Source organism: Macrobrachium nipponense, chromosome 42, assembly GCF_015104395.2.
Source record: "Macrobrachium nipponense isolate FS-2020 chromosome 42, ASM1510439v2, whole genome shotgun sequence".
Lineage (NCBI taxonomy): Eukaryota > Metazoa > Arthropoda > Malacostraca > Decapoda > Palaemonidae > Macrobrachium > Macrobrachium nipponense.
Genome location: NC_061103.1, coordinates 30568602 through 30594838, shown reverse-complemented (window position 1 = coordinate 30594838; position 26237 = coordinate 30568602). Strand labels below are relative to the sequence as shown.

Sequence of the window (26237 nt, the reverse complement as noted above, 5' to 3'; positions counted from 1 at the left end):
TTAGCTTATTTAGAATGTAATATTTTATTACTGTAATACAATATGTAAGCTTAAATTGATGTATATAGGTTTTGTGAATAAAACTGGAAGATGGTAAGGAATTACTAATTGCTGTAATAAGCCAAAGGTTTTCATGATAACCAGTTGTGTAATTTCTTAAAAGTTTAGAAATGCTTTTGTGATATCTTCGAAGCTGCATACCGTGTTTATACTTTTACATCTTGCAGATGCTTTGTAAAATATGCTTATATGTAGTACTATATTAAGTGAAAAGGACTGTGTTAGCGATATAACAATGGCTATAAATTTTCATTAAAAAGGGAGAAGTCATAAAACATTACACAACGTTTTTTATTAGATTTTAAAATCAGCTCATAATTTTCTGTATAGCTAAAGTGCAGTTATTATTTTATAGACTTAGGTAATCAGTTAGTTCATTTGGAATTTATTTTAACATATTTCTACTAACAGTTTGTTATAACCAACAGCTGCAGTGTACGGTTGATCACCTACAAGCTGGAAACCACCTTGTTGTTGTCAGGATGCAACCCGTAGGCAGTGCTACACAACCCAACCCTCCTCTCTCCACAACTGTCAGTGTGGCTATAACTGCGATTACTCCTTCATCCGGAGGAACAGGTGGTGGCTATAGACTGACAGTAACTGGTACTGGATTCCCTGAGAATCTTGAGGGTTGGGAAGGTAACAGTGTAACTATTGGAGGTGCTGAATGTGACATTGTGGCTGCAACACCTTCCACAGTAACCTGCATCGCCCCACCAGGAGTACGTATTGTGGCAAAGTTTGTTTTGTGGATTGGCTTTTGTGTCTTTTCATCTGTTTTCTTAGTTTTAAATTTATATTGACCTGCTTTTCAACTTAATACACCATTTTTTTTATGAATGTGTCACTGACAAATACAGTACAGTATTAAGACATGAACAAATACTGAAATTTCAAAAATATCTTCAATAAAGTGTATTGTTATAGTACTCTTATTAGTTTTTGATAGTTTTATTATTGTATCATCTATGATTTCTTACATCCTTGGACATCTAGTTGATAATTGTGGTTTTGGTTTAAACAGTTTTCCTACTTCATTCAAGTAGCTTTTTTTTCAGGACAAAATCTTGAAAACCAGTTTATTACAAAATGAAAAATAGTTTTTTGTCTCATATCACAAATTAAGATGCACCTTACTGTAGTTTCAAAAATTCTTTAGTGGACAAAAAGACTTAGAAAGATCCCAAATTGAAAAATGAATTAATCTAAAGCATGTTTCTGTATATCAGAATTGTCTCAGTCTTCATGTTTATAACATTTCCATTTTCATACTTATACAGGCAGCTGGAAGCACAAGCACTATAGCAACAGTTGATGGAACTCCATCTGCAGCAGCCAGCTTTACATATGATGCTTCATTGTCAGCATCAATTTCCTCAATTGCTCCAACATCATCATCAGTTTTAGGTAAGATGGAGAAGTTAACTGTCCACTAGAGTGGATGTGAGTAGTGTATGATACAGCCAGTTCATGTTATCAGTCTTAAAAATTTTGGCTTCTTTAACTATATGTAACAGTTATGTATTTTATGTAATTGGTGCCATGGTTATTATTTGTACATTTTATGTTTGGTATTTATGACCAGTGAAATAATTGATTGCAGGTGGTGACCTATTAACCATAAGTGGCTCTGGCTTCGGAAGTGTCCAGGATACGAGCACTGTAATGGTATGTTAACAGATATTCAAACTTAAAGCGGTTTGAAGGATTTTTACTAATTATTTATGCATAATATTTTTTACCAGTTGGATATCAGATTCGCAAGACTTCAAACATGAACATTGTTACTGTATGTGCCATACTTCAGTACTAGTTTTGACCAATACTTTTTGACAGTTGGATTTTTTCCGTTGCACTTGATGTGTTTTTTCTCTAGAATATTTCCACCATCTTGTGTTTAGTGCAACAGTCATGTTCTATGAATGTGTTGGACTTCAGTAATTTAGACTTTTAAACACAAATTTTCTAAAGATGATGATGATTGTATGAAAGATTTGGGTAGTTTTTTTTTTAAATTCAAAATTACCCTAGTAAATGTAACTTTGTAAATTGCGAATACTGAAAGTGGGATTTGTTGAAATTAATAGTATGTAACTTATGTTGTAATTTATAAGTTAAATTTGGCAATACATTTCAAGATTTTTCCTTCCTACAAATAGGTTGGTGTAAAGCCATGTAAACCAGTAAGCTGGTCAGATGTATCAATACAATGCACACTGCCATCCTTGTCCCATGGTCAGCATCCTGTCATTGTTGACATAAAAGACAAAGGCTATGCCAGGTATGTAAATATTCATTGCCAATAAAGTTTATAAATATAATTTATATATGAATTTACTTTTAACTTAGTTTTACTTTAGTTTATATAGTGCCTGTACGTACTTCTGCTGAAATAGTTGCTCAATGTTATACTTGTCCCTATTGTGGTATTCCTCTTATTGTGAGATTCATTTTCCTAAACTTAATGAATTATAAAAACAGTTTATTTTCTGTTTTACACAGTGGCAGTTACAAGATAGCATATACATTCAAAGTGACAGGATCTTCAAATACGCATGGCTCTGTAAATGGAGGAACTCGTGTTGTCATACAAGGAGCTGGTTTTGGGACCAATTGCTCACTGTTGCAAGTGAATTTGGGTGAAGACATAGAATGTTCAATCATCGACTGTTCTGATACCGAAATTCTTTGCGAAGTCCGCCTGATCCCTAGAAAACATGTCATTAGAAACAATGGATCACATTCTTGTGAGTTTTGAAGTGCAAGTTACCTTGAATATCATGATTTGAGTAGAGACATTTATGGCTATATCAGAAAATTTGAAATTTAACTTTTTTCAGGTTTGATTTGTTAAAATAGTTGTTATATATGAAAGAATATATTTGCATATAAGTAATGGAAAAAGTATGGTAATTACTGCGGTTGCAGTTATGACCTGCGCTCAGCATTGTTTTGCTCATATGACATTGAGTGATACAAGCAAATATCATGATGTCCACTTCTCAGTTTCTGTTCATTTTCCTGACATATGAAAGATTTTTGTCATTTTATTAATTTTTCTGTTATATTTCCTTTTGTAATATTAATATATTCCTTTCTTTTAGGGTTATAACATTGAACAATATTTTGTCTTGAATGTATTTTCTAAAAGGGATTTGAAAAACTGCCTCTTTCCTTTTCATCTACTTCAGCTTATGGAAAAGGATATGCCTGGGAACCTAAGTCGCTGAATGTTCGCGAAGGCGACACAGTCTCATGGGTCTGGACAAAGAATGATCCATTGTCCCAGCTGCTGCATAACGTCTTCCAGATATCTGCCCCAGGAATAAGAGAACATGACAAGGGATTTACTTCTGGTGATCCTAAATCAGCAGGTTAGTAAAAGTAAATAATTTTGCTTCTCCATTTTCAGTAATATTGCATTGCAAGTATCATCCGTGCATTCACACACCCAAATCAAATTTATAAAGAACTATGGAAAGTCTGGTAGCTTAGGTTATCGAGTAGTACCTGAAGAAGTACTTGGAGGGGAAACATTGTGCTCGCTAGCTAAAATAGTTGTAATTTTGCCATTTTAATGGGTGGAAGAGATTGTAAAATTTACAGAATAAGGAAGCATAAAGTACATTCCAGGGAGCAGTAGAGATATATGACTAATCAGTAAAACATGTAGTAGTTCAATTGATATCAGTTCCCACTAAGCAAATTTTGGGAAGGGTAGTCTGAGGGGGTATGCTGTGAAGCTGCCTGAGAGAGCAAGCAAGGCTTGGGTTTTTTTTAAAGAGTGCCAAAAATAAGACATACAAAGAAAGTCAGAGCAGAGAGAGAAAGATAATTTAATAAAGAGGTAAAGAAAGAGCACTTTGGTAGATCAATTGTCTTTTATTTCAATCAAGAGAAAAATGAAAACAAAGGTTGAGCAACTAATATGTAGTATGAAAATATTTAAAAAAAGATAGACAATGCCTGCATGAGTCTTTTGTTATTCATTAATGTTCCTGTGTTGAAGTTTCCCAGTTGAAGGTTAGTTGCAAAATGAGTTCTCCAGTCTTATCAGCCTTGTACACTTTCTGCTTCAATTCCCAGCGGATTCCAGTCTCACCAATCACTTTTTCCTTGATTTTCTTATACTTCTTGCTGATTTTTGGGGTGCCTCATCTCTCAGTAATCTCCTCCTCATATGTATGATGATTATCCCCATGTGCTTTAGTCTTGAATCCTAATATGTTCTATGCTGCAGCCACAATTGTTAAGAATATCCTCCACATTATGTTATGTAGAGTAGCTTAGGCCTTATATTTGGGGCATAAACTTTTACTTTGTTTTTTTAATAAGATACAGTTAGTAACCAGCAACCTTGTGACATTTTTCAACTTTCATTGCATGATTGTCACTTTGTTATTGCTCTCTCAATACCAGCTTTACAATCCAATGTATTCCCAGAGTAACAAATGTCACTCCTCATTTGCTGTTTACTTTTGGCTCTTATATTTTAGGATTAAAACTCACGAGCATCTCATGCTTGGTCTCAATGAAATTGTCAGAGATAGACTACATTAAAAAGCAGTTTCTGATCATATTTATTCAGAAGCAGGCATGCAAGTGGTTTTAATCCTATGGAGACAATTCTCTGCCGCTTGTCACTGATTGGCTAGCACCTCTCCCCCATGAACCAGGATCTCTGTTCAGATCTGTTTAATGAAATAAGGAGTACGCAATACATGAATAGAGAATTGAGACAAAAATAATTAGAAATAAAGATGATAGAATTCTTTGCATAAACTATAGTAAGGCCTCAACTGAGAATTGTGTTGGGATTTAGTTCATACAAATTCTTGCTGTGCACAGATATTTGATTTCACTTTATTATTCTTTGTTGGTTAAAGCAGATTACTGGAAATAAACTACTGGTTTATTTGTGTTGAGTAAATGAAATGTACAATGTCATTATTATTGACTATGAAAAGTGAAATGTCCTCTGTTCATGTATCATATATAATTTTCTTCCAGGTTCTGTGTCTGTGGAATTCCCTAATGCTCAGATTGTATACTATGCGGGAGCACCTGTTTATGATGACTTTGTCATGACAGGCCAAGTAAATGTACTCCGTCCTAAGCCAGAAACGTTTAGAGTTACAGTTAAGCTTGGTGAAGTTACTGCTACTAACGAATTAGGCGGTGAATCTGGAAGCACGAACTTTGGTAAGTACAGTAGGTAATTCTTAGTTCAGTATTCATTTTTTTTTTTAGACTCTGATTGTAAACTTTACACATATATACATAATCAATATAATATGCTTTGTTTACTAGATTCTGACATTGGAATGCAGTTGCCTTTTCTTAGTTACAATGCATTCTTGAATTTTTATTTTGATATTTGTTAATATAGATGTGTATGTGAAATGTACTACTAAATGTACCGATGCCATTATGAAATGCCAATTTAATTAAACTGTATAAAAGCCTAAAAATTCATTGTAGACTGTTGTCTTGTCTTTTAGGAACTGGCATAAATGGCTGTGGCTCAACTGTTGATACTGCATTGAGTCGATGTGATGTGAATGGAACTGCATATGTGCCAAGTTCACCACCTGATAATAGTAGTCATCTTTATTTCATCACGGACAAATGCTTCACACCATCTGTGACGGGTGTATCTGCAGACAGAACGTTTTCTTTGGCTCAGCTCAGGTTTGAGTATAGATAGTAATGTAGTATCTTACACATCTAATCCAAGTTATTCCGATATTAAAATTATTTCGTTCCATTATTTTGGTATGTTGAGATCCATTCTTTTTAGTTAAGTACTCTCAAAAGTTCAGCTAGAATTTGAAAGAAAAGTTGAACATCATTAAAGGAACAAATTGTGGTTTCGCTATTTGTCATAGAGGTATTATTCTATGCTGAAGTGACACCATTCTGTTTTCAGTGGACTGCAAGTCACTGCAGGTGTGACCCTCACCATAAATGGAACTGGATTCGGGACTCAGTCATGTCAAAATCAGGTTAAAATTGGGGAAGCAGTTTGCACTGTTGTTACAGCTTCGGAAAGCCTCATTGAATGCAACCTTCAAAGTCAAGAGGAACTGATGTCGATCAAGTCTTATGGCTTACAACTGAATGTGGCTAATAGGTATGTTATCTTTAATATGTAATTTGACTTTTGACATGAAAATATTTAACGTTTCCAAATGAAATAACTTTTGTTTGTTGTGTTCAAATTGCTAATCAGGTCTTGAAATCCTGCAAGAATTATGGATGAGATACGTACTTAAGTTTGTGTTATTTTAGGGGATTAGCTATGGTTGATGTGTCCGATTATGAAAAGGAAGGGAAAATTACTGTAGTTCCTGTGGTGACTGCCTTTTCTCCTGTAGAAGGCTCTATTGCTGGTGGTACAAAAATTACCATGACGGGTAAATATGATGATTTGTAAATTATATTATTTTCACTTTAGCACATGAAATTTACAGGTTGATTTTTTGGTCATTTGCTCATGTAATCAGATGTCTTTTTAATAGAAAGATAAATTGTTTACTTTAATTTGGAAGCATTTCAACTTTAGGAATTGAATAGCAATGTTTTATTGATTTTTCTTTTGCATGATAGGTACTGGTCTCAAAGCCTTTGATGGAAAGGCCACTGTTTCAGTTGGATCTGGAACATGTAATGTTGACAGTGTAACATCAACAAGTATTACTTGCATAACCTCACCAAATGCTGCTGGATCTTATCCTGTTAAAGTCTACATTTCTGCATTTTCTGTAAGTAATTAAGCCATTTTGGATGCAAAAATTCTTTAGATATTGTATAGATGCTGCAATTCTGATTTAGTTCTTGATTATAAAAAAAGTTTATTTTGTAATTTCATCTGGATCCAGAAAATGGGGTAAGCCATCACAGGAATAAGTAAAAATGAAGGAATTATGAGTTTTCACTTAAAAATTTGTTGTTAGAAAGTAAGTTTCATGTAGAGAACAGCTAGGTAATATTTATGATCTATCTGATGAAATTTTCATTCATACAAGCATCTTGTATTTTGTCTTTAGGCTTCTTTTTCCGGTGTTCTAGAACTAATTCCAGATTTCGTGCCTATATATTTAGCAATGAATAATCTTGGCGATGTTATATCTATTCATCCTGTTTCCATATGTTATTAGATACATAGTGTATGAAGAGATAGCAGTGCTTTAGTACTTACTTGTTCATGTATTATGTGAAGTAAATTACTGGTTGGAATAAATTTTCCGGTTTCATTATTTTGTTTCATTTTGAAGCATTTATGACATACTGAGGAAATGCCAGTTTGGTATATAACTTCCTCTATATACCAGTTTTTGGAAGGCCTTTTTGTTAATGTGTTTTGTAGTTGTTAATTATTTCAAAAAATTTTTGTTTTTATAAATTTCAGATTCAAGCCGAGAGTGAAATGGCTAGCTCGTCATTTACTTACAGTAATTCTGCAACTCCATCTGTAAGTTCATTTGTCGTATCAGGCGGAAAAGTCACAATTACCGGATCCTTATTTGGCAGTGATGCCTCAAAGGTCACTGTAACACTAACAAAAGCCTCTGGCAGGCATAAGAGGAGCGTAGAGGACGACCATATTGCTTCTGTTCCTGATCCTCCTGTAGTAATACAATCCCAAGAGAGGAACAAGGAATATGAGGAGAACTTAAAACCTATATTTGACGAAGAGGAAAATGCTTTCCGTTACACTCATATCCCTAAAGTTAGGGAGGATCTGTTTGAAGATGTAAGGAGCAGTAACAACTTTTGGAGTGAATTTACTGGCACAAATGCTTCAACATTTGAAGAAACCAAAAAACTTGGAGTTTGGAGAGTTGTAGGATCAAGAAACATTGATGAATCCCCCACAGTGTTTGAGAGATCCAAACGACAAGCAGAACAGGAACAGACATCCTTTGATTGCTCTCCAACAACAGTGACAGATACTGGCATTGAGTGTAATTCTCCTGGTTTACCTGCAGGATCTTATGAAGTCTCCATCATTATTGAAGGTAAAGGAAGTGCTCAAGTTGATGCTGGTGCAGCAACAGCCACAGTAGCACCAGTTATATCATCCATAGCTCCCAAAGAAGGTAGTATCCATGGTGGTGCCTTACTAACTATTTTAGGGACAGGTTTCATACCTGGGGAAGTCAGTGTTGACATAGGGGGAACATCTTGCATCACTGAAAGTGAAACCCCCACCAGCTTAACTTGCCGCACCTCTCCTCATGCAGAAGGTCTTGCAAATGTCAATGTCACATCTGGAGGACTTCAGGTCACAGCATCAGACCAGTATTCTTTCACAGCTACTAAAACACCAGTTCTGACGAGTGTCTCGTAAGTTATTTATAATTATAATTTATTTGACTGATGTACAGTGTAACCATTACCTTTAGATATAAAGTAATGAACATAAAATTGTTAGTCTGAATGAAGTAAAATATGTTTGTATTTCTAATTTGTATGTAGTTTTAGGCTTGGATACTTAAATGAAATTTGGTCATTGTATACATACTTTTGACATCATGCTTTCCTTTGCATAACTATTTTCTGATCTCAGAACCTCGAGTCTGGAAAGGAATTAAGTTGTGAGCTATCCCTTCATGTGTACAAACTATTGATTTATTGCTGTGTGGAACCATTAATTCCCATCATTTACTCTGTAGATTCAGGTTTTCCCATTTGGGGAAAATCATTTCTGTAATGTGTAGATTTTCAGAATAAACATTCATTCATTTTGTTTTTCTTTTTTTTTAAATTAGTATCGTACATACTATATTGTTTTCTTTTAAACAGGCCGAACAGTGGTTTGACTTCTGGGTCATCCTTGGCCCTAACAGGAAGTTCATTTATGCTTGGTGGTGCTGCTCCCCAAGTTTTTATTGGAGGTTCATCATGTGCTGTTGTTGGTTCTCCTAGTGGTAATGCAGTGTCATGCACTGTAAGTATAGTTATTTTTGGTAAATCAGTGATTAATTCTTCAAGTTTGTTCTTATTCTTAATCTTTACATGCAGAGTCTATCCTGCTTTTAGAATGTTTCAACTGGTTGATTATATTTCAGAATATTCTGTCAAAGTTAATGAAACATTCCTTCATTAAGATATTTACTAAACTGATTTCTGTTACGTACTAGTATATTACCATAACACTGCAAGAAATATCAAGCACAACATAGCACATAAAATATGAAACTTTACTCTCACCTATATGTGTTATATGTATTTTAATAACTGATAACTGAAAGAATGGGAAATTATTAATATTCATGTGTTGCAAGGTGCAACTTTTAAATATTTATAGTATTAATATTTCATACTTACTGATAATGGAATTTATCTTTCATCTAAAGAGTCCAGATTTGGCTGGTGGTGTCCAAAAGGCTGTTGTGAGAGATTCTGTGTATGGTGACTCTAATTCTGTAGATGTTCAGTACTCCATGTCCCTTTTATCAGTCACGCCATCCACTGGTAGGTCATATCCCTTCTCAACTTACTGTCTCTTACTATATACTAGAGTCACTTGTGCTTGTATGTTGTGGTTCATTTTGGGAGTCTGTAATGATGATATTCAGCATACAATATCAGAATCAATGAGTGATGTGTTGTAATATTCACTGCTAAATATCAGTATAAGGCTTAAATAATTACTAGTTTTTTAAAATAGGCATAAGGTTCACTAATGTCAAAGATTGTTCTCAAGGTGTTCATAGTAGGATAGTAAGGTCACATAGCACTATATTCCAAACACATTTTCATTTTATGGTATTCAGAACACTAATGTTATGGAGGTCCCAATTATGGGAACAGATTCTCCGACATTCATTGTCATTGTCCTCCTGTTATTAAGTATTTGAACTAGACCACCAACTGAAAAATCTCAATCCCCCCTAAAGCATAACATGGCAATTGTGAGGTAACTTCATATAATTTCTCACAAAGAGTCTCCTCTCCTCTATGCTCATTCCTATTATCTTGCTCTTAGTCCTGAAACTGAAGGTGGAATAATTTGTTAGATATTGTTTGAGACAGATTGTATCTTTTGTTATTGATGACATCACTCACGTGTGTGCACTGACTTGTCAGACACATACTACAGTAGGCAAAAGTAATTTTGTGTTTATGAAACAAAACTTATCAATATTTTTTTATAATTCACTGGTGAAATGGTTTTGTTTTTTCTCTATTTAATGTGCTGTTATCTTTATTCTTATTAATTCTAGGTGGCTTTGGTGGTGTAGAGGTGGTCTTGAGTGGGACTGGGTTTGATCCATCTGGTGGCTCCAATGTTTCGGTTTGTAATGAGACTTGCCTAATTCCCATGAATGCCTCTACTTCATCAACAATGCTTAAGTGTGTGGTTCCTTCTAGAAAGCAAGGTAAGTCTCTATTCATATTTATGGGGAAATATTTAAAATATGAATGTATACACTAATGATCTGCTTGGTGATTTCCTGTTATTTACAAGTTTGTGATTTTTAAATGTGCATCACTTGATCATCATCAATTCAGAATCAAAGGAGATTCTATAGTTTTGGTTTTCTTCTTATGGTATATTTTAATAGCGAATCCAAACAGGTGTGAATTTGTATACTACATTACAGCTTAGATGGAATACTTTACATTTATCACAATTTTCATTTTTGCACTTCTAGGTGGTTCCCCAACTCTATCATGTGATGTAACAGTAAATAATCCAGGTGGAGGAACAGCTACTCTTGCTGGTGGCTTTCACGTATGATGCTTCAATCACACCATCAGTAACTGCCATTTCACCTGTTCGTGGTGGTACTGCAGGTGGAACCACATTGACCATCAATGGAACAGGATTTGCGTATGTAGATAAGTTGAATTAATTTTTTTAACTGTCACTGAAATTGTAGTCATTGGTTTCGTTATAGTTATCAACTTAGCCAATCTTGTCATAAAATTTTGTATTACTTTATACTTGCATTGTTTGCAGTATTAGACATATAATGAGTTCTTTGCATTCTCTTGCATTGTGCATTTGTCTTCTTCGAATGTCCTCCAGTCTTTTATGCTCCTTTTCCAGAATGTCTGGGCTTTGCCTGTGATCTTTGTCCTACTCCATCCATATTTACTACTTCTCTCCAAATGATCCTCTCACTTTGATGCTGAAACATTCTTAATATTTGAGATTTCACTTTTTCCAGAAATTTTCTCTGTTGTGATATGATCTTCACAGTTCACATCAGTCATAATTCTCAGGTGTTTGCTTCTCTCCCCTTAAAAATCTTTCTTTCATTTGTAAGCTCACATGTCTGAGATGGCTCTTAATCTAAATAATTAATTTTCAAAATTTCTGACAAACCTCGTGGTAAATAAAGTGGAAATTAATCAGTTTAATACAAGAGGGACTCACTACCTTTGCATACCTTATTCCCGTTTTTTTATTGTACTATTTAGGTTACTAGTTAAATCTCAATTAATTGCTTTTGAACTGTATTCCAGTATTCCAACTTGTAGGGATGGCATGCTACTGATAAACACTTTAGTTCATTACAAAAATTAATATTGCAATTGTACTACAACCTTGCTCTAGTTTGATGACATTTTCACTTGAAAGAAAAGTGGTTCTGTTCATCATTGCTAACCTGATAACTAGGTAAAGATTGATCTAGTTAATCTGACTTGATTAACTTTCCTGATTACAGCGCATCAGGTAACGAAGTATCCATTGGAGGGTCAGAATGCAAGATAAAGACTGAAAGTACAACTCAGATTATCTGTGTAACTGAAGCCCATGATGGCCCAGGAAAATTCTTTGTTCAAGTTACTGTTCCTAACGTTGGCATTGCTACAACGGTAAGATTACATTTTAATTCATATTTGTGTCAAATAATTTTTTCACATACTTTTCCACATAATTCTAAAATTACTTTTGGCCTATATATTTTTAAAAGATCATATGTTCTTTGGTCATTTTTCTTTCTGGTTGGAAGTAATTGAATAATAAAGTTCTTTAAACTTTAGTTTGTGGACTGATGGGTCCTATTTGTAAGAAGTTTCAGCCTTGCAATTGGTAATTAGCCAGAGAATCTTAATTACTGCCTTTCATCAAGTCCATTCTCATCTTTGATCATTATGATAATGAGTATTAAAGAAATGATGTCTTTATAAACAGAATGAAGATGCTGAATTCTTCTACATTGATCGCTGGAGCTCCATCTACACGTGGGGAGGGGAGCCTGTCCCCTCACAAGGGCAGCTGGTGGTCATTGAGGAAGGGCAGACTATTCTTCTTGATGATTCCACTGAGGTTCTTAAGATGCTGCTCATAAAAGGTTTGTTTACCATATTTTCCACACTCCATTTTTCTTCATGAGTACTTGTTTAGCCTTTTTCAAACTTTGGAAATAGGATAAAGGACTCTTTTACATTATTATTGCTCATTACATTTTGGCTTTGAGTGGTCTATGAAGAAACCCTTTAGTTACATTAATTAGTAGCTATAAGTATGCATTGCCAATTCTCTACATACTTAGATAATACTTATATATTTCTAGTCCATTGTCATGTGTCATTAGAAAAGTGTAATAGATTAGTGGAAGTAAGTTTGATTTTTAATGTAAGATAACTTTTTTTTCCAGTTCTTACATTGTCTCAACAGATTTTTATTTGTAACTTGCAGCACCATTCTCGTGTTGCTACTCTTAGTATATTTCACAGTGAATATTAGAGGATAAGTAAGATAAAAGAAGGAGAGCATTGCCAATTAAGAATAATGAAATTGGCAAACAAGTTTGAGGGAAGCTGATTATTTTTTTTATGTTGCTTCATTTGGTATTACTATGAATCAAGTTCAGACAGTCTGCATAATGCACCATTTTCCCAGAAACTTAAGTGATAACATTTCTCTCTCTCTCTCTCTCTCTCTCTCTCTCTCTCTCTCTCTCTCTCTCTCTCTCTCAATCTCGAATTATATATGCTCTGAGTAATGAGTGAAACTGTAAGAAGATATTGTTGACTAATTGAAAATTTCAGTGGTATTTTCAACCTAGAACTGGTTTTTTCATAATCCTTCTTTATTTGCAGGACAGGGCACTTTTTTTTACATCCTTATTTCATAAACCTCACATTCAATGGATTTGAGTTCATGCTAACGCTACTTGCACATGAATGATGTTTCTAATTGAATTGTTAAAATCTCCAGAAAGTGTTATATAGTCTAATTTTTGTTCTTGACAGGGGGTCATGTGATAGTAGATCCAGAGGCAACTGAGGAAATCATCTTAAGGGCAGAATATATCTTAATTGTTGATGGAGGATCTCTAAACATTGGCTCAGAGGAAGAACCTTTTACAGGCAAAGCAGTAATTGAGCTTTATGGAAATGCAAGATCCGTTGAATTGCCGAGTTATGGAGCAAAGGTAAGTTGTGCATAAACTTGATCCTGTGTTTGGTGTGCAAATCTAGTCTTGTTTTCCCCTCCAGATCATTTTCCATAGAATTATACATTATTCTCTTTAACAGTTATTAGAGGTTAACAAGTAATTTGCTGTAGAGCTAACCATAAACACATGAAATTTAAGTTCCTAACATATTTGTTCATTTAGTTTTCTTTATGTGTGATGCATTATGTAACTTTTTTTCTCCTTATACTGGTATTTGGCACTGCTTGGAGACTAGGTATCTTTAAAATTATTGACGATTTGTTACCAAGAGGAGAATAGACAAAAATAACAAAATAATATACAGTATTATATGATAACTACAGTGTGTACAAACCCATGCAAAAACAGCTCTCAGCATTTGCAGATTACATAACATAAACAAAAGCATGCGTGGCATTTCAACTCTCCCTGATTGTGATCTCACAAATTAGAGTAATATGTCGTTACTCAGTTATTTACACTGTCTTGCGTGAAACACATCTGAATTAGTCTTGCGTATACTTTCCCAATCTATTTAGATGTTCATAATTGTCCGTAGTATTATTTTTTTCTTTTTAAATCACAGAAATGCTTTAAAATCAGCAATATTTTTTTAAAATCAAACATTTATGTCACATTTATTTTATAATTGTATGCATTTCTTTTTAGTATATAAGCTATCTTGACAATAATTGAAATTTTTAAGAATGTAAATTATTCTTATAGGTCCTAGCAGTACGAAATGGAAGCCTTGATCTTCACGGCATTCATATTCCAATCACATGGACTTATTTGGCCAGTACAGCTACTAAAGGGGCATATGATATAACCTTAAAGCAACCAGTCACATGGAAGAAAGGCGATACCATTATCATAGCCACTACAGAAAAAAGGTAAAATGCTTGTATGTATGTAGACTTCATCTTTTAAGCAAGGGTTTGTAAACTCATAACTAATGAGGGACTGTATTAAGATTTTAGTCCTAGTAACATGCTTTGGTAGCATCATTTGTTAATTTTATGCAAATTTAAAGGGATGTGAGGTAACTAGATCTCTTTCTATACTAAGTTAGAGCTTATTGAAATTGAAATGTGAAAGGCAGTAGTAAAAATTTGTAAAAGATATGATCTGGCTCAAGATGTTTTTATAGTTATCATGCCAAGAAATATGTTTTATTTCCAGATTAGTTATCATGCCAAGAAATATATTTCATTTCCAGATTAGTTATCATGCCAAGAAATATGTTTCATTTCCAGATTTTCCAATAATGAAAATGAGAAGCACATCATAGATAGAGTATCAAGTGATGGCAGAACATTGACGCTTACTGAGCCGCTGAAATATGAGCACATCTCCATCGAACAAACCCTTGGAGGACGAACTATTGAAACGAGAGCTGAAGTTGGTCTGCTCTCACGTAATATCAAAATTAGGGGTAACATCAACAAAGGTTTTAATGAAGTCATACAAGCATGTGATGAAAAATGGGATCCAGGTAAGATGTGTTTCTTTGGTGCTAGTATCTTGGTTGATTATGTCTTGACAAAATATGTAGTAGTATTAAGTACTACTTTGATTTGATAGCAAGTACTGTCAACATAATGATTACAATGTTTTTAGCTTTATTTTAATTTTTCTTGGAAAGCCACACTTCTCAGAGTTAGGATATTTGTGAAAACTGTTATTAAGAGATCATATAAACAATTGGAAGGGCTATAGCCTCATGAAGAATTGACAGATTTAGAGACAGATTTGTAATTAAAATTTGAGATTTCCATTTTGTTAACATTAAGAGATTGCACAATTTATTATACTATTTCCCTATTTATACAGTATACCTGTTTATACAATATTTTCACTGTTATAAGTAGTAATAGAATAGTAACTTGATTTTAATATTTGCTTTAGAGTGCCCTGTAATTACACAACTTATTTACATTGTCATTAACTCATTTTGAAAAGATAAACATTAAACTTGTCATCCCTTTACTTGAAAAAATTACCAGTAATCTTTTATTCTTATAACTAGGCTACTTATAATAAGCATTATAGTCAATATTTTAAGAATTATCCTGCTTCCTCTTGCTTCAGGTCAGTTTGCCACTCAGAGTTGCTTTAATGGAAGGTTTGGAGAAGAAATAGGAAGTGACCAGTTTGGTGCTACAGTGATGATATTTGGCAAATCAAAAGATTATGGCCTTGTGCATGGTCGCATAGAGTATGTTGAGGTTACTGAAGCTGGACAGGTATGTTATTTGTGTAAAGTACTAATTGCAACCATTTTGTGTTGTAAAATAAGTCTACAGGTATTATTTTAATATGATATTGCCTGTTTTCATAGCACATTATCTATGTAATAGCATCGGTAGAAATACGTACCATAGTCTGAAGAAGACCTGGATGTTACTTATGAAGTCACAGTTTCACTGCAGATTTTGTTTTTAACTGAAAATGAAATAACACCTTGTATAATAACCAGGCTGTCTTGTAGAATAAGGAATGGGGAGGGAAACTTGTTGACTGGGAATCAGAAGTCATAGCAAAGGTACCAAAAAAAGATGATGCATTAAATAGTAGGGTGCTACAAGGATATGCTGTTTCACCTTTGCTGTTTGCCATTCTCATTGATTTTATGATGTAAAAGTGAATATTAATAAAATCCATGCTCTTTGTTGGTGTCTGTTATAATTACAGTACATATTTGTATAATTTGCAAATATGAAATGTACAATGCTTATGAATCAGATTGATTTTAATTTTTTTGCTGCAATAATCTCCTTTTCATTTCTTTCCAAGGCTTTCCAACTTGGTCGTTATCCTCTTCACTTCCACTTAGTTGGAAATGTGAATAATTCTTATGTACGTGGTTGTGCTATACACCGTACATATAACCGAGCCGTTACAATACATGCTGCTGATTACCTGACTGTGGAGAGGAATGTGGCATTTGATAACATGGGACATGCCATCTTCACTGAAGATGGTAATGAAATGAACAACATTATTCAGTACAACCTTGCTATATACACCAGGACTTCAGCTTCGTTGCTGAACGTAGACGTGACACCATCTTCATTTTGGGTAAGTTCTTTACAACTTGAGCTTAAATGTCTTTTAACTATTTTGCCATTCAATTTTAAAACTAATTTTGCATGCTGAACTAAGGGTTGATTCAATTTATATCATCATCTAACTATACTATAATGGGCGTTATGTCTGTCCGTCCGTCCGTCATGCAGTCACGGCCAAACGGCTGGTCTGATGGACATGAGACTTGGCAGGGTTATAGTGGGGATCCATAAGATGGTTTATAATGGGGTTTCATCCTACCTCCCCCTGAGAAGGGATTCCTGAAACGGAGCTGGTTCTGCCTGTGAAACAGGGCTGGTTATGCCCGTAGACTTAGTTACTTTACGAATTTATCATACATAATTTCTGTATACATATGACTTATTATTTGGAAAAGAATACTGAAGGGTAAACATCAATGACATAATAGTTAAAAAACACTAGCGAGTCACTTATGTGAAGCAGCAGAGGAATATGCTTTTAGTAAGGATTGGTAAATTGCTTGTTATAAGAATTACCCATAATTTCTTTGCTTTAAACACAAAGAGTTTTAACATTATCCAGTAATATTTTGTTGCTGGTTTACCTGTACCTTCAAAAATCATGGTAATATAAGAGATATTAAGTTACCAAGTCCAGATCCAAAAGACATTCTGTAACATCCAAAACTTGGACCAGGGTACCTTCCATCTGTATAGTTTTACTTGGGCCAGTAAGAGTAGCTGGCCTCAGATTAGACAACAGCTAGTCTAAACATGGAATTCTATTACAGAAAACTTTTTTGATGCATATCCCATTCTACAAAGTTCGCTGAGTCTGGTAAAGAGCATTTTATAGTGGCTAGTTTTCAAAATCTCTTTTAAAGATTGCACACATCATTTATTTTGTTAGTAATTATTTCATTGTAATTATATGTGTAATTTCAGAAGTCAGATAACTCTTTTTGGGTTTTTTTATTAGTTTATCAAGCTTTGCTCTGATACACATATATATAGTTTAATATTTTTTGAAAGATGAACATGAACCTTGAAGTAATTTTTGCCCTTTCAGGTAGTGAACCCAAATAATATAGTGAGGCACAATGCTGCTGCAGGAGGAACCCATTTTGGATATTGGTATCGCTTAGAAAGATATCCCTCTGGACCTTCAGCAACAAATACTTACTGTCAGAATAATGAGGTGATGGGAAGGTTCTACAACAATACTGCACATTCCATGGGCAGGTAATTGCTTAGATATGTTCTGATAGTACATACTTGTATTAATTTGACAAAGTTTGTCGTATAAATATTTCTATTAATGTTATGCAATGCATTTTCTCATATACACCTCCATAACCAGGTTGCTGTAAGAAATAGTTTTACAAATCCTGGATTGTGTTTTGTATGAAAATTATATTTATAATATTAATGAGAGAGTAATCAGAAGTACTTAATTATTTTTTTTGGTTTAAATTCAGGTATGGTTTATGGATTTTCTCAATGGATGGCTACTTTCCCAAAACTGGAGTTTGTGGAGGCAGAAATCTGGTTAGTGAGAAAAGATCTTATTTGTTCAGTGCAATGCTGTAGTATAGAATAGAGTACCATTTTGCGTTATTCATAATTGCTCCACTTTATTTAGTAAAGATAAGGTTTTGAACTTTGAGAAGTATATGATTTTTCTAAAGATACAAATTACAGTTTATCTTTAATCATCAGCATCATCATCAGACGTCTGCTTATATGTCTTTTATCTGCCTGAATTCGTCCTGCTTCAAGTTTTTATAAGAACCTTTTTTTAGAATTTTTAGGGCTTCGTAAGTTTTTCATGAATAAATCTTACTGTTTTCTGACTAACTGCTCCTTTCCCTTCTTCATCACTTTTCTCGTAGTTCCTCCTCCTTTTACTTGTTGGTTATTTTTCCTGAATCTTAAAACTGTTAATCTGATTTCATTCTTGAATTAAGATGTATTCTCTTATCACTGTTCAAGGTGGCTGCCTGGCATGACTTCACAGTATGGCATTGTGACCGAGGGGCTGAAGTGGTCATGGGAGGAGCGTTACAGTTTCACAATTTTGTAGCTTTAGATAATGAACATGCTGGGCTAGAGATGGTTAAGGTATCAGGAGGATTTGGAGAGAATAGCGGACCAGGCAAGTAATTTTTGCGGACAGCAGTACATAACTCTAAACAAATTGACATTAGTATAACCAAATGATTTTGACTTTGCAAAATGGTGGAAGGCAGTCTTAACTATTTTTTATCTAGTACTTTGAAGTATTCTGATGTTACCTTTAATGTTGATGTCAGGGATATATGTTGTTACATCTTTGTAAGAAGTTACCCTTTTCTCAAAAGATTTGGCAAGTTTATTCATTGTTGATCAGTTTATGTGATAAAAGATATGTGGAAACTAAACATTCTAAGATAAATAAGCCCTAATCTCTGACATACTCATTTCTTTTAATCAAATGGAAACAAAAGGAATCTTCGATTCTCTTGTTGTGGGACACTCCCAGTTATCACCCGAAGGATGCAGTGGCGATACAAGTGGTATTATTGCTCCAAAGCAGTACATCTTCAGCATATCAAATACAACCTTTGTTAATTTTGATAGTGGAACTTGTGCAGCTCTTTCTGGATGTTCACAGTGTAAGGAATTCCAAGGAGGTTTCAGAGTGCAAGTGAAACAGCTTGTGTTTCAAAATTCTCCAAATAAGGTACTGTTACTTTCTTGTACTGTATTTTAATAAGAATAACCTTTTAAAAGGTAGTTTTTTAGAGATGTTTGAAGGTGCTCAAGCATAACTGTTAAGATGTCTCAGTTTGTTATACAAAATTTTAATAAACACAATAATCATATATTTCTAGTATGCAATGTGATGGATTATCATTGGCATATGCAGTAGAACCTTGGTCCTTGACTGTATCAGAACTTGACATAATTGGATTTCCTCATGAAGTTTCTAGTAGATTTTGCCTCAGAGCTCGAACAAAATCCAATATCTGACCCGATGAACCATATGATTTTCGTAAACAAAAATGTTTTGGCCAGTCGACGCTAGTTGGCATCGTTGGTGGCATTGTTGTTGAAAGCCAGCTCACTCTGCTGCTATTATTTTGGGCAAGTACACACTTGTACTGGAATATTTCCTTAGGCTTTGTGGCTTTCTGTACTGTTTTTTTATTTAATCCTGAGTCCCAAGACAGCCATTGCAGACAAACAGAAGAGGGAAAACAATAAGAACCAAAATTGAACTTAAGGAGATTATTGAAAAGTATGAAAGAGGCATCTGTGTGCCTGATTTAGCATCTTAATTTTAACATTTTATTAATTTACTTTAATAATTAGACTTGTTTTTCAATGTTTTATTATCAACAACAAGTTTTGTGCCTACCCAGTACAGTACATTCTATACCTAGCCTTGCCTGTGGCACTCAGTCAGCCATCAGTAATACGGCTGCATTGGACGTGGGCCAGTTTATTTAATACGTACAGTATACAGTTGAAAATAAAAAAAAGTACATCTAATATAATATGTTATTTAACTCTGAACTTATTTCATCGTAATGTAAGTACTACGTATAATTTTCATGTATGACACTTACCTGGCAGGTATATATATATAGCTATATCCTCTGTCGCACTGGCAGATTTTCTCTGCCAGTGCGACAGAGGATATAGCTATATATATACCTGCCAGGTAAGTATACATGAAACTTTGTTATATCATAATAACGTCATGTTTTGTATAAAAAGCGTAAGGTTAGGGTAATGACTGGTGGTCAAGAATGGAGTAATCCGTTTTCATTTATTTCTTATGGAAAAAATTTATTTGGATCTCGACTGAACCACATCTTGAGACTTCTTCTGGAATGGATGAGCGTCGAAGTCTGGGGTTCTACTGTACTAATAGTATTAGTATATCAACTTGTATTCACATGTTTTATTGTATTTTAAAGCTGCTTTCATTTATTATCTGTTAGATAGCTTATTTCAATATTATCAGATGTTTAATGTTTAGTCTTCTATCAATTTTACAGCTAAAATTCTTATGGGAACATGAAACAATCTGGATTGATGCAGATGGATCACTGTCAGGGGTGGCTGAAAATGTCGTTGTGCCTTCAATGGACATTTTGCCAACAGATACTTGTCAGAAGGATGTACAGGCATTTTCTGTCAATTCAAAAGTAAGTTTTGTAACAATTAGAATAATTGAAAGCTAATTTAATATTGTGGTCTTGGACACTGGGAATTCACAAACTATATTAGTTTTGTTATTGTGCATACGGAGAAGAATGGAGGAGAATGTATGTCATATCATTACTTTTTGGTTTTATTTCCTTGAAAAGTAAGGCAACACTTACAACTTTCTAGGCAAAAGGATCTGTATGTTCACCTCCAATGACGTTCTTGAGAATGCATTTACCTGTGAGTTCTGTCCAACCAAAATCTTTGGAAGGTAGAGACTTAGTTGTAACAACTGCCCAAGGAAATACGAGCATTCCCTTCCGTCTCAAGAGACTAGAGAGGGGTCCTGGGTGGATGGGAATTTTCTACAGTGGAGCTACTTTCAACTGGGCATTTGATTATTCAGAACAGGTAGGTATTGGATAATTTTATCACATGGAAATTCTGTAATACACCTACCTTTGAAATGATCTAGTTTTTAAAATCTGACACAAAACTCTTATTTCATAAATTACATATAGATTTTAACTTCTATCCACTAATGATAAATTAAAATTTTTTAGTTAATGCAGCAGTTTATACATTTTTGGGAATATGAAAAGTATTAATGAATTTAGTAAACAAATACTAAGTTGTTCAAGCCAGTTGTAGTATGTCTGATATATCATTCTATAATTCTGGATTTCAGGAATTCAGTCATTGTTTTTTGGACTCATAAGTCAAGAAAACTAAAGTAAAAAAAATTGAAAGAAATATGGAGAGTATGAATTAATGTTGGTAAAATGAAAAGCTATAGCTTGTTGCTTACCACATAATTGCAAATTGCATAATAATGACTCTTAAGGGGTATAGAAAAAATTATCTTGTATGTCAAGTAACATCTGAGTGTTTAAATTGTGGAGTCAAAATTATTTCTTGCTCTGAGCAAAATTACCATATTTTGGTATTACAGTAGTACATATAAGTCATGATTGTCCCATGCCGTGAGACTTTTGGCTTCTACAATAACAGGAAAGTTTACATGACAAAGGTCAGACTGTTTACTTGACACACTAATCAGATGAGCATCAGTGTTTGTTCTACTGAGAATAAAAGTTTTTACCCGGTAGTGTTCATTGATATTTTCTTCCTTTGAAGTGAGTCATGGCACCCCATATGCAGTCCATGGATATTTTTTTATTTTGTAGGATGGAAAAGTAATCAATTACTATGTAATGTGATTAACAAGGAACATTTGTAATATGTATCCATGAAGCTCAGTGTAATTGTTGTTTTAATACTGTTTTTTTTTTTTTTTTTGCAGATAACAAACTTGTCTTATACTGCATACACTGATAATCTTGAATCTGACAACTATTATTATGTGGAGCATAAGTTCACACAAACACCAGATGGATTTGGGTATGTACTTATATCAATCATAGAAGCTCAAAAGCAGTACTGTTAGCAAGGTATTTAGATGGTGAGCAATTTTGCATTTGTACTTTTCCCAGTTTGCCACGATTCTGGGATGTGAGGCAATATTATAAACCGTTAATTGTGACAGAGGGTCAGTTGGTCTCTTCTGTATAAGAATTTTTAAGCCATACACGTTCATGAAATCAAATTAATTGACAAAAACGGAAGGCTCCCAAAAAGGAGGGTTGGGATGAGGCTTTGTTAGGCCTCAATTACATCACTTTCTTTTCCCTTCACCATTCCTCACCAAAACTCTAAACTTATCTGGGACAGTAGAGGACAGTTCAAGGCAACCACTATTCTGTGGATTAGTTTAAAAAGTATGACTGCTGTCTATTTCTCTAAGAGTGGTGAATACAATTGTACATGAATACTAAAAATTACCAATAATTATAAACATAAACCACAAACAGATACTGCTGGTATTTTACGAGAACTATATAACAAAAATGTTCATTTATTGAAATAAACAGTAATTTATCCCACAAATGGATCCCTTTGATTTCATTGATGAATGACTCAGCCTCACAAGCCGCTTTATCAGGGACCATTCTGCTTTCTGTATCACCCACTTTTCAGTACTAACAACTCTTAGTATCATTTGCTTTCCGAGTTCTTTCTCATATTTATTTGTTTTCTTCTTTTGTTTCTACTAATCGTAATCAATTTAAGTGTGCTTGTGCATACACACTGGAAATTAATCAGGCTTATTAGGAACATATTACTAAAATTGTTTAATGCTTTTTTATCAGTCCCATATACCTAACCAGGAAATTTAGCTCTCCTTATTTGTTTGTGTTTAGCAGTGGCTGTTGACAGGACATTGACTCAGTTTGTGCTTAATCACGTAATAGGTGGAGCAACAGTAGATTTTTTTACTGTTATACAAAGAGCTTTCAAACTGTTTGACTTCAAACAAAAGCCTTGCATGTTTGACTTCACGAGTATTATTATAGTACAACTGTAAATTAATATTTACATATTTTGTTATTTTATATTTCATAGGACTACAGGTACAGAGAAAAATAGTTCACTCAGTATGCCAGATCCAGCAGGGGTACATGGAGATTTTTACTGGAATAAGGCAACTAAAACTATGACATATCTTGGTGAGTTATTCAGTATTCAACACTGTAATGTGTAGAGCAGTTTTAGAATGATTATCTCTCTCTCTCTCTCTATTTATGCATAATTAAGTAATTATGTCATGGTAGACGAGTAGTTGCTAAAACTTTTTTACTGCTATAAAAATCATATAAAGAAGTTTGTATATATGTAGATGGTTTTATTCATTGTATGATTGAAGTGATTCTGTATTGAATTACTGAAATGTATAGAATTTTTTTTGGTCACCAAAGCCTAAGGTACATCTTACTTCTTTGCATGCTAATTATTTGTACTGTGATATTTGTTTCCTTCTCTTTCCTATTAACCCCATTTGGTTGCTAATATCTCAGATATTGGTTGATACCAGTAGGAAATTGCCATTAATGCTGCTCATGGGTCACTCTTAAATGAAAAATATCGTAGAGGACTGTACTACATGATTCAGTTGAAGCAAATACAGGCAGCCCTCGGTTGACAGTGGGGGTTCCATTCCCAGCCAATGCTGCTAACCGAAAATCACTGCTAAGCAAAAATCAGCAATAACAACACTGTAAACCTGCTTAACGGCGCCGCTAACTGAATATTGGTGCCGTTAACCAGAGATTGGCGCTGCTTTTAACTAGACATTGGCACTGCAAACCAGAGATCGGCACCGAAAATCTAGTTAACAGTGTCGCTATACAAGCGCCGTAAAACTGGATAGCCTTTAATTGTACCTCTGTTAACCGAGGGCTGCCTGTAAATGTTCCACCAATTTAATTTCCATTTTGGCAGTCATTTACCGATACTGTTATCAGTTAAGGACGTTTTGCATTTTACTGACACCATTTCTGCAACGATGATTCGTGAAGGCTATTGACATTTAAAACAATTCAGATGAATAACTTTTGAAAATCAGTTACAGTAGTATGTGTAATGTAACTTTATTCTCCACTTCATTCTGTGATAATATCCATGTACAAAATTACAGTGCCTCATCCTATTTCATTACAGTTACAAAAAAAACCTCAAGAAGAAAGCACAGGACTGTATTTGATAATCGTCCAACAGGAAGTCAGAGGAACATTAAGTTAAATGTTTATAGGTAAGTGAGCATCTATTTTGCTCTAACTGGCAGGAGACCTGTGAATTGTGGCTTCCACACGCCCAGTACTTTATACCCGACGCCCTTTGGGTGCTCGCGAAAGGGCAGTAACCTCTGCATACCATGCTAACTTTTTTCTCTTGTATATTTAGAGATTATTTATACTAGAAAAGAGGAAAGCAGGATCTTTTCACCAGGCGACACAGGTCTTCCCCAGAAATAGATTTTTCCTTCGTCAAAATCCCTTTTTTACATCTATGATTTATGACTGATGCTGAACAAAGCTGTTGAATTTAAATAACATCCACAGAATTTTAGTGAAATGTTTTTATAGTGTTCATATATTTTTAGTTTTGTCAATCAGGATAATGCCTATGTGAATAGTGTGGAAGATCTTTAGGTGTTAACGCTAGCATGTATCAAATAGTATATGACAGACTGGTCCACAAGAGGTGCTCAGGATTAATATTAAATGGAATAAATTATCTCTGTTGCCCTAAATGTTTAGGAAGAGCCAGTGGGTAAGAGCAAAAAAGTACTTTGGAGGAGACCTCAGAAGAGGTATAAGATATTTTCTCTTGAGAGACATATTAGGAGAGGATAATTATAAAAATAAAGTTGCTATAAATGTTATTCAGGGGAACGCGATTCTGAACTTCTAGTAAATAAGAATCTCCTTTAGTGAATAATACATTTTTATCATTCTTGTACCTATAAGGCTTGCACAGCTCTGAACAGCATATACACAAGCCCATATAGATGAAATTTAAGAGATTCTGGAGAGGTGCAATAATTGAGTATACATGTACTAAGATTCATGGCTGTTTTGCAGTTGGAAGATTAGATTACAATTGAAGAAACTACAGAGAGAGATGGTGTCAAAAGTAGACTATCACAAGGGCCTGAAAGGTTTGCACATGTGATATGGAGTGAGGAGTAGATGGTCTTCTAGAAAGAAATATATTATATATAGAAGTAGCCCAGAAAATAATGAAAATGGAATAGATGATGTAAAAAATCAGATATGAATAAAAGTAGAAAGTACATGAAACAAAGACACTTAACCCTGTAAAGAGGAAGCTAATGTGGAAATGTTAAAAGTGATAATGATGATGATGATGATAGTGAGGACCATCAACAGTAACAGGTAGGAAATTGCAAGTAAATTATTCATGTATTGCTAAAAAAAAGTCATGCAAAATTTTATATATGTAATTTATTTTTTCATACCCATCCTGTGGACTAAAGTAATTTACACTATTTTGTGTAGGTGCTTTTATGATGGTTGTATAGCTCCAACTGGACCCCCAGTCGGTGTGCCAGAAGTAACTTGGAAATGGTCGGACATCAACACTTGGAAGGAAGTTCCTGTTGGCACAGGGGGACATCCAACTGAATCAGTATTCTATCTACCTACTGTAGGAGAGAGCATCACAGTACCTGCAGGTAATTAAGAATTTTTGATGACGATCCATATTAAATACTGTGAACATTTTCCTTCAGATTCACTTTATTTAAAATCCCTTACTATTTGATAGTACATATACCTATTTTGCATAATACTGCACTATATAAAAAATAGGTAGTACTCTTTTAGTAATGCTCTACATGAATCACATGGCACCATAATTAATTTTAAGTAGTTTTTTTTTTTCTCAGCATTCTCATTTTGAAATTGTAAGTAGATTTTACGACGTGAACTCATTCATGCACCAACTTACAGGGATGCGCTTACTTGTGGACACTGCCACACCGCCTCTCGGACGTGTTTATGTTTATGGTACTCTAGAATTTGAAGATCGTATGAACCACAGATTTGAGTGCACCATTATGTATATTAAGGTAAGAGGTTGAATCTTTTTCATATGAACTGTA

General features: G+C 34.2%; 1 pseudogene; it reads left to right on the top strand.

Moving 5' to 3' along the window:
• Positions 1 to 26237, top strand: part of LOC135213041 (fibrocystin-L-like) — an 81756-nt pseudogene that overhangs the window by 31491 nt on the left and 24028 nt on the right.